Here is a 12357-nt window from a genome sequence, read left to right on the forward strand (position 1 = left end):
TATTTCTTAGGTTGTTCAGAAGCTCTCACTACCTGGTAGGTATGACTTGGAAGTACATGAACTAAGAAGAAATAGATGCTCCATAAATGATGTTGGAAAAGGAAGTGCTGTTTGGATGATAAAATCCTTTTAATCTCAGGGACTAGAGAGATGACCTGAAGGGGTCTGCGTCACAGGCCAGCTTGACTTCGTGTGAATTCAAATCCCAAGGGCACAGGGGCAGTTTGGGTGCAAAGGGTCCAGCTGCCCTTCCACGTGGGCGTCTGCCCCAGGATGAGCCTGAGTGGGGGTCCCCTGGCTTGCTGCCCTGGGTCTCATTGTCTCAAGGCTCCTGTGCCATCACAGTGCCCCTGGCTGGTGAGGGTGGGGGCTTAGGAAGTGACTTATCGTTTGTGGCCTGGGTGCAACTGACTGTTACATGTATAACAAAGCTAGGTGTTTAAGGGCTTTAAGGGGATTTAAGGGGAACTTTGATGTGACACTGCTGTTTGTGGAAGCACTGATTTAGAATCCAGCCCTTGTATAACTTTTATCACCAGCATTTCAATAAAAGAAGTTCTTCTTCTTTTTTTGACTGTGTCCATGCATGCAGAAGTTCCCAGGCCAGGGATTGAACCTGCATCACAGCAGTGATAATACCAGATCCTTGGAGTTCCCGTCGTGGCACAGTGGTTAACGAATCCGACTAGGATCCATGAGGTTGAGGGTTCGGTCCCTGCCCTTGCTGTGGGTTAAGGATCCGGTGTTGCGGAGAGCTGTGGTGTAGGTTGCAGACGCGGCTCAGATCCCGCGTTGCTGTGGCTCTGGCGTAGGCCGGTGGCTAGAGCTCTGATTCGACCCCTAGCCTGGGAACCTCCATATGCCGCGGGAGCGGCCCAAGAAATAGCAAAAAAAACAAAAAACAAAAAACAACCAGATCCTTAACCCGCTGAGCCACCAGGGAACTCCAAAGAAGTTCTTGATCGTGAAAAGGCAGGGCAGTACTGATCTGGCCCAACACCCTCACTGTGGAAATGAGAAAACTGAGGTTGCAAAGGGAAAGGAGGTTGGGCCAATTAGTGAGGGGTCCAGACCTGGAGTCCTGTTTCTGGGAGCCCAGGCCAAGGCCCTGCAGATACCCTCCACACACGACATTTTCTTAATTCTTTATTTTGGTAGCACACACCTTCCCTTGTTAGAATGTAGGCTTAGAAAGGCATGGCTTCGGAGTTCTCATCGTGGCGCAGCAGAAACGAATCCGACTAGGAACCGTGAGGTTGCAGGTTCGATCCCTGGCCTCGCTTAGCGGGTTAACAATCTGGTGTTGCTGTGACTGTGGCATAGGCCAGCAGCTGTTCCGATTAGACCCCTAGCCTGGGAATCTCCATATGCCACGGGAATGGCCCTAAATAACAACAACAACAACAAAAAGACATGGCTTTGCTTTGCTCACTGCCATCTTCCTAGTGTCCAGAGCAGTGCCTGGCACATGTGGGGTGTCTGAATGAATGAATGAATGAGTGAATGAAGAGGGGGAAAGGAGAAAACAGACAGAGAACAGTAGAGACGAAGCAAATCAGAGAAATAAGAAAAGAGAAGGAAAGATGGAGAAAGATGGAAGGAGACAGACAGAGAAAGAGAGACAGTGAGAAGGGGAACGGGAGAGGACAGACAGACGGACTGAGAAAGATCTGATGGGGAAACACGGGGGGAGCAGGAAAAGGGGCAGAGATGCGTGGGGAGGGGGAGGGGAGCAACTGCTGACTTGTCACCTGGGCAGTTCTTTCGATGTCAGCAGGATGGAGTCTCCTGGTCAGAGGGGTTCCTGGATATTTCCTTACTGGCCCAGCTCGTCCTGTGAGAGAAGATACGCAATTACTCGGGGAAGCCAATAAGGAACAGCCACATTCAAGAACTGTTTATAAACAGCCGCCCTTCGGCCGGGCACATTCAGGACAAGTGTCTTGCTGATCTGGGCCCATTAGCGCTAATGAAAAGCTCTCAGCACCTGGGGCACCCCAGCTGGAGAGGCCCACACGCAGTGCCCGCCTTCTGCCCAGATGGCAGCTCCCGGGTGCCCTTGTTGGGGGCTCATGGGGAACCACATCTTCAAGAGACTCACAGGTTCTGGCACAGGCTTCATGCCTGCTGCTCTGCTTTTGTATGTGGCTTGATGAATTGGGGCCATACAGTGGCCCGTACACCTGGATGTCACCCAGATGCCACCTGGGCATCTGCAGTGATGTCTCAGCAGAGAGAGTGGTAGCACCGCCTTCCTGGGAAACTCTGACTCTCAGGGGAGAGAGATTTGATGCTGGGAAGGGTCCCCAAGCTTTGCAAAAGGATTTGCCAGAAGGCTCTTTCAGTGAGCCAGCTCCCAGCGGTGGGAATGAGGACTGGGTTTCAGCAGTCAAATGGGCCCAGACGGAGACTCCTCTTCTAGCACACATGTGGGGATTCCACAGCCGAGTTCTGCCTAAACGCTGGGCTAGAGGACACTCCCAGGAAAAATCTGGGGTCTGGGGGAGCTTGGGCTGCAGGGGGAAGGGGGAATTTCTGGTCTCAGGTACCAGTTCAGGTTCCTTTCCATTCTCATCAGTGGGCAGGGAGGGGGGGGAGGTGAAAGATTCCTCTCCATCGGTCCGTCCATCCATCCATCCATCCATCCATCCATCCACTCAGCAGCTCCTACTATGTGCCGGCTGCCGTGTTTGGGGATGGAGATGCAAAAACAAGCACACACTCACAGTTGGGTGGCGGGAGGTGTAGGAGATTGGAGGAGACACGGAGTAGCAGTAGGGCTGGGAACCCACAGGAAGGCAGACAGACTGGTGGAACTCCGCTGGGGACAGACGGGGAGGTTTCATGGGGAAGAGGGTGGTTCAAGGGAGTAAGTCTTGAGGGAGTGTGGAGCTGGGGATGGGCAGATGGCAAGGCAGGAGAAGGGGTCTCGTTCCAGAGAGTTCTCTGAGCCCCGGGGGCTGGTACCCCTCTTGGCCCAAACATACGCACTCGCCTGCCTCAGGATCTGCTCTGTGGCTCTGGGCTGTATGCTTACATGTAGGCGCTCATTAAGTGGCAAGAACAACCCTAGGAAGTGGCTGTCATACCGTCACTCCATTTTATAATGGGGAAACTGAGACCTGGAGAAGGAAAAGACTCGTCCAGCATCACACAGACAGTAAGCAATGGACTAGAATCCACCTGGGAGTCAGAATCAAAGCCACCTTTCACGGAAAGGGCTTCATCCACCTGTACCGTCATGGTGACTCCTCATGACAGCCCTGCAAGGCGGACTATTGCCCCATTTTATAGAAGGAAACTGAGGCTTAGAGATGCAAATGGCAAAGCTGAGCATCCTCCTGAGATTCCAGGTTCTTTCTAAAACAAGATGTTAGAAAAGCTGTGTTGGGGGCCAAGAGGGGGAAGAGGGCAGAAGCTCAGCCCCATCTGAACAGGGAAGGGTGCCCTGAAATTGACCCTGGGGGTGTGGGGAGGGGAGGACACTGTCACTACCAGGCAGGACACTGCCATCTGGGTGGACAGCTGCGGGGAGAAGGCCGCTGAGTCTAGGCAAGGCCCCAGGAGGTTCGAGCTGGAACTTTGCCCAGGCATGGCTCACTGGCAAAATGAAGCCAACTCGGGCAGCTTCCTACATCTCTGGTCTCCACGGCCTTAGGAAGGAAGCCCCAATGTCTAGTTCAGGGGTGGCAGGGCTCAGGGAAGCAGGGAGGGGGTCATCGTTTTCTCTCTCCTCTGTCTCCCGCCCCCACCATCCCACCCTGGCCCTGAAGCCCTCACAGCATCATTCTCTGTCCAGCATTTTGGGCGGCTATTATCCTGAGGGTGACACAGCCCACCTCCCTCTGGACACTGAGGCTGCGATGAGAGGCCTGGGTGACACACAAGGCCCACCCAGGGACAGGGAGGAGATGCTGAAATCCATGTGAATCTGATATCTCCCGGCCTCCTTTTCACCAAGATGCTCCCCTCCCGGGCCCAGCGAAGAGCTGCACTAAGGGGCCGCAGGGAAAGGACAGCCTGGGACCGCACCTGCCTTGGCCAGCTCCGTGGAGACTTTCAGAAAGTCACTACCCTCCCTGAGATGCCAGGTTCTCCTCTGAAAACTGTGCTTCTTGAAACCAAAGTTGGTTGTAAGAATTCATGATATGAAGTGATACGATATGAAAACACTCAGAAAATGGCAAAGCACTATTCCCATAAGGAGCTGTTATTATCAGCATCATCATACATGGAAAATAGGTCCAAACCACATTCACTGGTTATCAGTGGCGGCGGGCCTGGGGCAGACCAGGGACATGTGGCTTGATCAGAATGGACAGAAATATCTTTCCTCTAAAGGGTCCCAAAGTCAAATTAATTGCCACAGTTTTGTGATAACTGAGCCTAATAATAACTATTAGTAGTGAGCATTTATCAAGGACCAGACCCTGCTAAGCTTTCTCTTATTTAATCTTCACCTAGGAGGCGGGTATCATTATTATCCCATTTTGCAAATGAGGAAACCGAGGCTCAGAGAATGTAATTAACTGGCCTGGATTCATTCACATGGTTAGTAAGACCTGGCCATGAATCAGGCCCACGTCTGCTGGACCCCATACAAGAGCTCCCGCTAAGACACTAGTCCATGGATGTGGCACCAGAAAAAGGACGCCAGGAGAAGGGAGTGCTATGCCCAGTCTCCAAAACGTCTAACCCAGTGCTGCTCTGGCCTGAATCAGGCCACCAAGCAGTGTCCCAGGGAGCCAGCTAGCATCCTCCCCCGCGCCAGCTGGAGACCTCTGGGGGATGACCCCATCCTGCTATTCCCTTGACAGATGGGAGCCCTGAGGCCCAGAGAGGGGCAGAGACCGGGCGAGGTCACGCAGCGCCGCCGGGTTCTCCTCTGCAGGCCCCTGCCTGGACCAGACAGCTTTATTAATCTTGCCTCTCCCACTGCCCCAGATGGCGGCTCAGTCCCATCTGCACAGAGCCGGCCCAGGAGGGGTTCTCTGATTAAGAAGAACAGTTCAGTTCATAAATCACTCCTTTTACTTTCCCCGCCCCCAGCCCGGGGCAGGCTTTCTGGAGAGAGAGAAAAGAAGGCAGGTGGACAGGAGCAAGAGAGAAGCCCCCGTTGGAGGAAGCAAACGTAGGTCTGGGCTGGTGGCTGCCGAGAAACGTCTTGTACGCGCACTTCGGCCGAGTGAGGGCGCTGTGGCGCAGGGCAGAGCCTCAGGGGCCCCAGGGGAGGGGCCTCACCGCGGACAACCTAGGTCCCTATCCGTGCAGGCTCTGCCCTCCACGAGCCCCAAGACCTGGGCCGGCGTCCCCAGCACCTGAGCGTCCGTCTCTGTCTCTTCATCTGCGAGATGTGGATTCTCAGATGGAACTCCCAGGGTCACTGCACGGATCGAAGGAGACGGTGTAGGTGAAAGCACTTTAGCGGCTGTACATCCTGTTCCTTCCTGCCTGTGCGCGCCAGGCACCTGCTAGTGCCAGCACTGGGCTCGGTCCAGGGCACGGAGGCCAGCGGCTTCCCTCCCTCAAGGACTCACTCGAGTCTAGTGAGGATCAATAACCCGGCACTTGGAGAGGAGTGTTACCAGCTACATCAACCCCGTGCTCGGAGCCTGCGGGGCAGGACCGGGAAACAAGCGCTGATGGCCTGGTGGCGCTGCAGGGGAGCCTAGATGCTGGGGAGCCTTTGAGCGGGGGGGAGGGGGGGGAACAGGGCCAGGATTAGCGTTTATGGAGTCCCGGTGATAGGGCGAAGCATTGTGTCATGGGTGCTTATCTAGAATGATCTTACTCGATCCTCCAAAGGGATCTGCAAATGAGATGCTGTTATCATCGTTCCCTTTTACAGAAGAGGAAACTAAGGTTCCGAGGGGCTGGAAAGATCCCAAAGCCACAACTGACCCAGATTTTCCTGACTCTTAAAACCCATGCGTTCCCTCCTCAGGACTTGGGGCTGAGGCTTGTCAGAATAACGATGATTCTGTCATCAGGTTCAAAGCTGAGGGGGGAGAACTTATTTGTTCGCTGGCTGTGCCTGCTGGGCCTCATCCCAAGACAGACTGTCTCATAAACAAGCAATTGGCCTGAAATCCTGGCGTGCCTGGTGACAGCACGGACGTGGGGACATGGACACAGCTGATGGGGGATAACATCTAATTAGGCTCCTGGGGGCAGGGCCTGCGGTGGCTGTACTGGCTCCTAAATGACAGCCTTGCCTGGCGCCCACACTCACTGGGTCTTGAGTGTGGAGAAAGCAGAAAGTGGCCGCATCATTTGGGAAGGCCGGGCTCTAGTCTGTGAGCTGGGGACTGCGTCCCTGCCACAAGCCCTCTCCTCTGCTCTAGGACTTCCCCGGGACTTTTCCATCAGAGAATCTTCAAAGACACAGGCCTCCATGAGGGCTAACTCCAACCCTCTCTTTTCACAATGGGGGATGCTGAAGCCCAGAGAGGGGCAGGGTCTGGCCTAATGTCACACAGCAGGGCCAGAACCATGAGCTCCCGGTTATTTATTTATTTATTGGTCTTTTTTTTTTTTTTTGGTCTTTTTTTTGGGGGGGGGCATACCCATGGCATATAGAGGTTCCTAGGCTAGGGGTCTAATAGGAGCTATAGCTGCCGGCCTACACCGCAGCCACAGCAATGCCAGATCCAAGCCGCATCTGCAACCTACACCACAGCTCACGGCAACACCGGATCCTTCACCTGCTGAGTGAGGCCAGGGATCGAACCCATGTCCTCATGGATCCTAGTCAGATTCGTTTCTACTCCGCCATGACCGGAACTCCTGCATTCGGATTTCTGAAAGGATTTTACGCACATTATTTCATTGAATCCTCCCAACTGGCCCAGGAGACGGGCACTCCTGCTTACAGATGAGCAAACTGAGGCTCAGAGAGATGGAATTCCTGGCCCAAACTCACACCGTAGGTGGGAGAAATTCCTGGGACAAAGCCGGATTCCCATCCTTCTGCCCTGGCTGTCCTCCAGACATGTGGCCCCGGGGACTCCGGGATGCGGGTCCCCAGAGTGACCCTTGCCGCCATCCTTACCCCCTGCCCCATGGACCTGGACTGGACGCAAGCCATAGAAGGAGCTCATCCTGGACACCTTCCGGGACGGGTCCAGGGCTCCATTCTCCTGCCTTTGCCCTGAGACGGCCCATGTGCAAAGGCCTTTGGGAAGGTTCTGCATCCTCCACAAAAGCTGGTGGGCAGCCTGGCTGCTCCCACGGGATCCAGAGAGCTTCTGCCCCATGGCCTCCCTCGCCAAAGAACAAGCTCCCTCTCTCCCAGCCAGCGTTACTCTTGTGGTTGTTGGCATCAGAAAGCGTCTCATTCATTTCTACGTTCCTTCATTCATTCCTGCTTTAGTGAGTACCCCTGGCCTTTGGGGAACCCATAGCCTGAGCGGGGGCCTAGGTCTGGCGGATCGACCATCAGACAGCCTCTGCGGCTCCTCGGGCGCTGGGCAGTGTCACTGTGTCCTCAGTCTCCAGGCAGCCCTCCCCTCCACGTGAGGTCCCCACCCAGCGGCACAGGCAGCGGCTGCTGGCCACACCTCTGCTTCACCCGGCAGGGACTGTCCCCTTACTTTCCAGGGCGCCTCCCAGAAACTTCGTGCTAACCAGAGGCTGCATCTAGTTAGCTCTTGCTGTACACCTGGCCTTCGACTACTCACAAGAATCCCAGGAGGTGATGCTCCCCAGTGACCTGTGATGGAAGCAGGCTCAGAGACGGTGGGCAGCCTGCCTCAGGCCACTCAGCCAGGCTGCAGGGGCTCCCTGGCCTGACCCCAAAGCTGAGCTCTGAGTTGGGGGGGTCTCACTTTCCCCCACCCCTCTGGTAGTCTAGGGCCCCCTTTTAACTACATAAAATAAAATACATCGGACTAGATGACACAAAATAAAACACCTAGGATTAAACCAATTATATTAAACTATGGTTATCAAAATATTTTAAAAACATCTGGAACACGCAAATCCTTCTTCTTCTTCTTTTTTTTTTTTTTTTTTTTTTAGTCTTTTGTTCTTTTAGGGCCGCACCTGTGGCATATGGAGTTTCCCAGGGTAGGGGTCCAATAGGAGCTACAGCCTCCAGCCTACACCACAGCTCACGGCAACGCCAGATCCTTAACCCACTGAGCGAGGCCAGGGTTCGAACCCGAAACCTCATGGTTCCCAGTCGGATTCGTTTCCGCTGCACCATGACGGGAACTCCGCAAATCCTTTTTTACTAACACATTAAATTCAAGATCTAGCAATGGATTTGACAACTACTGTAATTTGAAGACATCTGCAACAGTTTGGGGTGATATGAAAAGATCCACTCTCTATGGATGGCAACATCACCGGTACCGCTAAGAGAACTATGGCTTATGGCCTGGGATCAGGGTTGGAGGAAACGCTCACTCTCAGCTAAATATTAATGAAGTAAAGACATGACAGTTTTCTTCCAAGTTCACCACTCCCTGGAGTTCCACGTGATCCCTGGACCCTGGGATGCGAACTCCTGCCTTAGACAAAGTTCATCCCTGACAGTAACCCGCCACCCCCTTTGCGGCTCATGGATCCAGTCTGCCACTCAGCAGTCCCCATCCCTCCCCAGACAGAGGGTGCCCTTGGCCTCAGCCCCCATCCCCAAGCAGAGGGGCAGAAAGCTTGCAGCAGGAGCAAATGGGCCCCTGGGGGAGGGGAAGGTGGGGGGGGGTCAGGCCACCTTCCTGCCCAGGGCAGGCCCAGCGGGCTTGGGTTGAGGGGGAGGCTGGGGAGCCAGCGGGTCTCAGGAACCCCTGGGGAGCTTGAGAGGCCCTCAAACTTCTAGGCTTCAGCCCTGAGATTTGGATTCTAGGGGCTCGAGGAGGGGCCCACCCCTCAGTCTTTCCCTCCAACCATGGAGGGTCTACACTGTCAAGTTCAAAGGCCTCAAGGTCAGAAGCTCTCTGAGGTCTATCTGGGAGGCTGGGGCTTCAGGCAGATGGAAAATTATGTCCCCCACATCTAGGGGGGCACTCATGAAACCAGCCAATGACAGTTTGCCTGCCAGATGCCCAACGTCTCTCCCCCATCACTCTAGATAGCGGAGCCCAGGTTCTCTGCCATTACCCAACATTGGCCTTTGGTTCGTGGCCTTCTTCTGGCCTCCCATTCACCCCCTCCCCACCAAGGGGAGAAAACCGGACCACCTCACTACTGGCCTCACGTGTCTGGCGTGGAGATTTTTATTTTATTTTATTTTAATTAATTAATTAATTTTGCTTTTTAGGGCCACAGTACAGCACATGGAGGTTCCCAGGCTAGGGGTCAAATCGGAGCTGTAGCTGCTGGCCTACGCCACAGCCACAGCAACGTGGGATCTGAGCTGCATCTGCGACCTACACCACAGCTCTCAGCAACGATGGATCCTTCACCCACTGAGCGAGGCCACGGATCGGACCCACGTCCTCATGGATACTAGTTGGGTTGTTTCCCCTCAGCCACATGGGAACTCCTGGAGTGGAGATTTTAATTTTCTGGAAAACCTCGGGCCTTTGGAGAGAGCCTGGGGCTGGGGTGGGAGGCTGCAGTCTTTTCTGCTTCCCCCCGGGGGTTTGAGATAGAATAAACCAGAGGCAGGGAGGTGCTTTCCTGAAGTGTCCCTGGCCTGGGAGTGGGGGCTCTGGGCCTCTCGGCTGCCCACTGAATCTCTTTCACAGAGCAGGGTCCGTGCGGAGGTCAGAAGGAACTTGCAGGGCTGGCCTCGTCCCCTTGGGAACGGGCCTTCCTCATGGTTTGCTGTGCACCTGAGCCAGCTGGAAAGGGAGGCTGCCCCGGAAAGTAAGCGAGTCACCCGCATCCTGAGGGCAGAACTGGGGTTCAGACCCCAATCCGGACAATGTGCCCCCAAAGCAGAAGCAAGCGAAGAGAATGGGCTGGGAGCCATGCGTCTTGGATTCAAGTCCAGACTCTTGAAAACTGGGGAGAAGCCTGCCCTCCCGCTGACCCCCCTCCCACCCACCCGCAGTTGTCTGGCTGTTTCCCACGGTCAGCCCGCTGCATCTAGAAGCCTCTGTGGGGAGCTGGAGCCCCCAGCCCTCCCTCTGCTGGCTCTCTCTTCCCAGGTTTCATCCCCCTCAGGGCCCAGAGCAGCAGGAGACCCTTTGAAAGACTTGGTAATCCATCCCAAAATATGCAGGGCTGTTGCCGGGGCAACCTGGCTGCCACACAGCCCAGATTTAAATATTTAATGGCTTCATGGGTATTAAGGGGCCCTGGGAACTGGTCGGAAAGGGCACAGGTCTGAGCGGCGGGGGGGGGGGGGGGGGGGGGGGGGGAAGAAAGAGGGGGCGGGGCAGCCCTGGCGGCTCCTGTCAGAGCAGCCCCCCCACCCAACAACCTCCATCAGAGAAGGGTGCCCCGGTCGCCTGGCTTCTGTCCCTGTATTTAATGCCGAACCCAGCCAGAGGGTGAGACACAGAATTCCACTGGGGGGGGCTGATGGGAGGGGAGGCGTTCCAGGCAGAATTTCTCTTTTTCCAATGGACTCTTTTTCTCAAGTGGCTCTTGTGTGCTAAGATCTTCCCTCCTCTTCTTTGAACCTCACTATAATCCTATGAGGCGAGCATCTTCTCATCCCCAATGTACAGCTGAGAACCAGGATCAGAGACATGAAGTGACTAGCCCAAGGTCACACAGCTGCTGAGTGGCAAGTCTGAACCCAAGCCCAGGTGGCTCCACAGCCAAGGTTCTTTTAGCTACTTCTGTCAGGAGCCAGGCTGGTAACTCTCACTGCAGGCATGCAGGAAGCATGAAGTCCTTTCCAGGGCTGGGCACTGTGCCAAGGTTTTTACAGGCTCTAATTCACGCCCCTGTGAGGGAGGCGCTGTTCCCCCATTTCACAGAGGTGGAAACGGAGGCCTGGGGAGGGCCCCACAGGGAATCAGGGAAGCCTGCATTCAGGCCTCAGTGGGGACTCTAGGGCCAGGCTTCATTGTCTCGCTCTTCCTAGAGTTTAGAAAGCTGTATAACAACAACAAATAAATAAAAATCAAATTGAAGATCTCTTTTCACTCTGGTGCTTTGTCCACGTTCTCCCAAGATGGCTAAGAGGGCAAGCGGTTCTTCCAACCGCTTAGTGATAAAAATGAGTCACCTTGAGATTTTTTGGCTTCATCAACTTGCTCTACACACAAGACACAGACAGACACAGCCTTGCAGACTCTGACAAACACACGCATAGACAAGCATACAACACAGACACACATACAGACACCCAGACAGATGCAGGCAAAGGCGCATGTCCACAGACACACTCAGATGTGGCCTCTGGCCACGTTCCCTCCTGTTGAACTGACTACAGTGTCATGAAAGAGTTAGAAAAGACACCCAAAGTCATTTGGCCAATGCCTCTGCCAATATCAAGACTATTTTATTTCATTTTTGGCTGTGCCCATGGCATGCGGAAGTTCCCTGGCCAGAGATCAAACCCCCGCCACAGCAGCAACCTGAGCCTCAGCAGTGGTAACGCTGAATCCTGAACCTGCTGAGCCACCAGGGACTCACTCAAGACTATTTTAAACAGTCAAACTGATGTGATCTTATTCTTAAAGCTCTTCGGGAAGGAGGACAAACCCCATAACCTCATTCTTTTTTTTTTCCTTTTTATGGCTGCACCTGGAGCATAAGGAGGTTCTGAGTCTAGGGAGTCGAATCACAGCTGCAGCTGCTGGTCTACACCACAGCCATAGCCACACCAGATCTGAGCCATATCTGTGACCTACACCGCAGCTTGTGGCAATGCCAGAACCTTAATCCACTGAGCAAGGCCGGGGATGGAGTCCCAGTTCTCATGGACACTGTGTTGTGTCCTTAACCTGCTGAGCCACATGGGAACTCTCCCACAACCTCATTCTGATGTCTCCTCCTTAAGTAGGGAAGTTCTTCCTGGTATCTAACCAAATTCCCTCCTGCTTGATATTAATCACAACACACCTCCCAAAGCCCTCCTATTTTTATGCTCTTGCTTCATCCTCATAACCATCCAGTGAGGCGACAGAGCAGAGATGGTTGTACTATTTTAAGGGGAGGGGGGCCCAGAGAAGTTAAGGAGTTTGCCTGAGAGGACACAGCTCCTGGTCAAGCTGGGCTTCACCCCAGGTGTCTGCTACTGATTTCATGGCTCCTTAAACTCCACCAGGTGCTGTCAGTGTCCCATCAATGTCACTTTGTCCTCTCCTCTCTGCAGTGAGTTTCTTGGATCTCAACCTGTCACTGTTCAGTGAAGGGACCATGCTAGCCCTGGCTCCCCTCCCTCCTGCCTGAGTGATGCCCTGATGCAGCATGGCGGGGGGGGGGACCCAAAGTTGGATGAGCCTAGAGTGT

At 54.3% G+C, this 12357-nt stretch overlaps 1 protein-coding gene across 4 annotated transcripts in view; it reads right to left on the reverse strand.

Moving 5' to 3' along the window:
• TSPAN18 (tetraspanin 18) overlaps nt 1-12357 on the reverse strand; it is a 207417-nt gene that overhangs the window by 30502 nt on the left and 164558 nt on the right. For 3 of the 4 annotated variants that reach the window (XM_085010089.1, XM_021083155.2, XM_003122850.7), the window contains exon 4: nt 1752-1834. The exons of the other annotated variant lie outside the window; for it this stretch is intronic. The gene's annotated coding sequence lies outside the window, so the exon portion shown is untranslated. The remainder of the gene's footprint in view (nt 1-1751; nt 1835-12357) is intronic. 4 annotated transcript variants of the gene reach the window in all.

The sequence above is a fragment of the Sus scrofa genome, chromosome 2 (assembly GCF_054392235.1).
Source record: "Sus scrofa isolate SSC_HxYL_T2T_F1_AM1 chromosome 2, Sscrofa_HxYL_maternal_Yorkshire_Landrace_v2.0, whole genome shotgun sequence".
Classification (NCBI taxonomy): Eukaryota; Metazoa; Chordata; class Mammalia; order Artiodactyla; family Suidae; genus Sus; species Sus scrofa.